Raw genomic sequence first — 4,410 nt, 5'->3', positions numbered from 1 at the left:
GTGAATTATTTATTGGCTCACTGCACACTCGTAGAATTTCTTTCTCTCAGACCAGCTGTGCTTGGATTGTGTATTTTAGGAAAGAAGTTCTTCACATAGAGAAAGGGTCAGAAGGACACTGGAGAAGGAGTTTGTCCACATGATTCTTCATTGTTTAGTTTTCTGTTTTGTGGTTTTGAAGACCACACCCAAAACCTTACACATGCCAGATAAGTGATTCACTGCTAAGCCAGATCCCCATCTCCTGCTCACAAGATTCCATTGGAGAGGGTTGGAAGATGAGGTTTGTGGGGCTCTGGAGACGGGTGGAAAGCAACATTACCTGTATATGGCAACACTTCTTTTCCAAATCTCATGTGTTCTTCGGGCAAATTGTACAACTCTTAGTATGGTATGTAGGTGGGGTCTCTGGAAGAAGCTAGAATCATCTATCTGGAAGAGAGTGGCTATTTCCCCCTCCTTTTCAGTAAGAAAGGGGACTTCTCTGTTTGCTGGTAAACATTCATTTTAGATTGCTGTTTTCAGATACTTTCTAATCTTTCTCCTTAGTCCACCTCTTGTCTTTTCCCCCCGAACCTTCCACCTTTGCCCCACAACTTTTCCTGAATTCTACCTCAGTTAGTACTTTACCTGCTCCTAAAATTGGTGAGCTTCTTATTGTCATTCATTCTGTGATGTGTCATGTAGGGTGCCTCATGGTTTCTCCTTCTCTAGTCTGAGGCATGCTTCAACTGGGCATGGGAGTTCCATTGCCCCACTGTATGTTGTTGTATTCATTTGAAGGCTACAATTACACCCAGGAGAACAGTAGCTACCATTTTGCATAGGGATGCCCACTGTATCATGGTACATTCTTGGGAGCTGTTTTGTGGGGAGTTCTAGTTATTTTCTACTGTAGAGGAACACTGACATAGTATCAAATGCCAAAGATAAGGTGAGGAAGTTTCTGAGGTGAGATGACAAATATTGTCTCTCTCTGATGGCATCCCACCTAAATTATTGAGATAGAATGGCTGGTAGAGCTGGGTAACAGCCCTTCTCTTCAATCTTCCTTCTTATATCTACCCAGGAAATGGCAAGAATGAGGGGAAAATATGGATATGGCCTTCCCCCTCTGGAACTCATTTATTTAGTATAAAGGATTCTCAAATAAGGTGGTTTTTTTCCCTTCATTTTTTTCTAACAGATTTTCTCCCCCTGTTATGTTGTAAGATTGATTTCTATCTTCAAAATGTGTTCATGAGGATGAGGGCTTTTCAGTGAGAGCATTACAAATCACCAACAAACCTCAAGCATCTTTGGGAGGAGCAAGGCTGTTTCTCTAAAACTCATTTTTCATGGAGAGCAGCACCGCCTGCCATCTTCCCGCATTTCCAATTTCAGAATGTCCTTGTCTGTTTGGAGCTCCGGTGTGTGAATTTCAGATGAGCCTGTGCCAGCTTTTAAATTCACACGGTTTGAAGAGACGATGCAGTGGCAGCCGATGGGAGCTCAGTGGCTGAGGAAGCCTATCTGAATCAGAAGCCTGTGTTCTAGTGAGGCCTCCATCTTGCAGTTTCAGGGTTTTGGCTTGTCATCAGTCAGACCATATTTCAAAGTGACTTCACAGCAATCAACTTATTGGCTCCTCCCAGGATCCTGTGGATGAGGGAGAAAAGGAAACCAAGAGCTTGAATGGTTTTGTGAACCTTGGCTCAGAGCAAGATACTGGTAGAGCTGGCACAAGAACTCCATTTTTCTTCATTTTACCAAGGATCCAAGGCCTGGAGCACAGTATTTAGAACTCTGCAGAAAGCTTCTTGTGTTGTTTAGCAGCAAGGAACTGGAATGGAATCAGAAAATTGACACCAAGGTATCTGGCTTTTTAATTAGCCATCAATCTATCTTCATATTAAATTCCTGCCATAATATTTGACTTCCTATAGGTAGTCAGCAACTGTCTGTAAAGGTGATGAGTAAGCTTTCTTTCGAGCTCTGAGAAAATAGAGCTCTGCTTGGATGAGTCAAAGCAGAGAGATTAGAGAGCAACCACAGAGGTTTGGCCCTGGACAGGAGGACAACAGAATATGATGCAAAGTGAGCCCAAGGATTTCTGTATCTCATACACAGACCTCCTGTTCTTGGGACACACACCCAGAGAGATCACACACACACACACACACACACACACACACACACACACACACACACACTTACTTTTTTTCATTATCTGTTTAGATACTGGAAATCTCTCTGAGAAAAGAACAACTATATTTCAATACACATTTATTTTCTACAGTGACCACTGTGGCTTTGGAGTACATGGCCCAGGCACCAGACTTAAACAGTTTAGAGAAGTTGTTGGGATTTGATTTTTGCCTTCATGACTGATGCTTCTCAACTCTTACTTTTTCATTGGACTCATTGGCCTTGGAATAGATGTGTCCTAATCAACCATGCAGCTCAGACAAGATTGATTGCTTGGTGTCTCTTGCTTCTTCATACATAGGTCATGGTGTTCTTTCACTGAGTATCTGAATCTGCTCTTTGCATCTCTGGGCCCTCAATCCTTTGACCCTGTCACCTGTTCAATGTATCGCTTCTAGTCTTGCTTTTTTTTTTTTAATCTGACAGTTCCATGGTTTAATAGGGGTAAACACATTTGCAAGTTGGAAATATAAAACCTTAACAAAACACTAACCAAGGCAGTTTTGAATGCAAAACAAGTTGGACTAGGCCCATAGATGTACTGATGAGGAAACAGGCTCTAGAGAGGTTTTGCACATGACACCTTTTCAGAGAGCTGGTGATTGAGCTGAGCATAGAACCAGGTCTTCTCATCCCTTTTTATCTTTTAAAAGTTGTCTTTAATTTGTAAATAATAATAATAATAATAATAATAATAATAATAATAATAATAATAATAAAAAATCAGGTATAACATGGAGCCTCAGGTCTGATTATCTCATATAGGTCTTCCTTTCCCCCGTCTTACTGAAGCCTAATACTTGTCAGAAGCAATTTACTAGAAAAAGGATTTGTTCAGTTCAAGCTGTCATGATTGGAAAGGCATGGCAGCCCATGGGAGCCATCATGAATTGGAAGTGTGGACCACCATGTTCTGCCTATCTCCTTGTCTGACTGAACAGGTGAGACAGAGAGAGAGGAGGGGATATATATATATATATATATATATATATATATATATATATATATATATATATATATATATATATAGAGAGAGAGAGAGAGAGAGAGAGAGAGAGAGAGAGAGCGCTCAAATCTTACCTCTTAAAGATCTAGTAATATCTGGAAATATCTTCATAAGCTGAGGACCAAGTATTAAAAGACACAAGCCTGTGGCTGGGACTGGTGGGCAGAATGTCCCAAGCTGGTACCGGTGCGTGCGGTAATGGGGGGCAAGAAGACTCTGCTGCTGCCGGCCCATTCAGCTTCAGCCCAGAGCCCACGCTTGAGGACATCCGACGCCTCCATGCAGAGTTTGCTGCTAAGCGGGACTGGGAGCAGTTCCACCAGCCTCGGAACCTGCTCCTAGCCTTGGTGGGAGAAGTGGGCGATCTAGCAGAACTCTTTCAGTGAAAGTCTGAGGCAGAGCCTGATCCTCAGGCGTGGCAGCCAAAGGAGAGAGCAGCCCTTCAGGAGGAGCTTAGTGACGTCCTCATCTACCTGGTGGCATTAGCAGCCCGTTGTCATGTGGACTTACCTCGAGCAGTAATCTCCAAAATGGACACCAACCGCCAACGTTACCCAGTCCATCTGTCCCGGGGCTCTGCCTGCAAGTACACAGACTTGCCCCGTGGGACCCTCTCTGAAAACGAGACTGTGGGGTCTGGAGACCCTGCCTCTGAGTTGGGAAACCAGGCTTCCACCTAGAAAAACAGTGCTAGTCTGGTCTTTTTTAAGTCATAGATCTGGGCCTGGTGTTTTCTCTCTCATTAAAATAAGGTAAGGAAAAAAAAAAAGACACAAGCCTGCAGAGGATATTTCACACCTAAACTGCTATAGAGATATGAACCTTTATTTATTTATTTTTTTCAAATTTTATTTTTTATTGGATTTTTAATTTACATTTCAAATATTATCCCCTTTCCTGGTTTCCTGTCCATAACCCCCCTATCCCATCCACCCATCCCTTTCTTCTATGAGGGTGTTTCCCACTGAACCACCCACCCCTTCCTGCCTCCCCATCTTGACATTTCCTACACTGGGGGGTCCAGCCTTGGTGGGACCAAGCACTTCTCCTCCTATTGGTGCCCAACAAGGCCATCTTCTGCTACATATGCAGCTGGAGCTATGGGTCTGTCCATGTGTACTCTTGGGATAGTGGTTTAGTCCCTAGGGGGTCTGGTTGGTTGGTATTGTTGTTCTTATAGGGTTGCAAACCCCTTCAGCTCCTTCAATCCTTTCTCT

General features: G+C 43.2%; 1 pseudogene; it reads left to right on the top strand.

Moving 5' to 3' along the window:
• The first annotated feature begins 3,331 nt into the window (after window positions 1-3,331).
• Dctpp1-ps3 (dCTP pyrophosphatase 1, pseudogene 3) lies at window positions 3,332-3,969 on the top strand (annotated as a pseudogene).
• Window positions 3,970-4,410: the final 441 nt, after the last annotated feature.

Source organism: Rattus norvegicus, chromosome 8 (genome assembly GCF_036323735.1).
Source record: "Rattus norvegicus strain BN/NHsdMcwi chromosome 8, GRCr8, whole genome shotgun sequence".
NCBI lineage: Eukaryota > Metazoa > Chordata > Mammalia > Rodentia > Muridae > Rattus > Rattus norvegicus.
The sequence above is the reverse complement of the archived record's forward strand: the minus strand, read 5'-3'. Positions and strand labels throughout refer to the sequence as shown.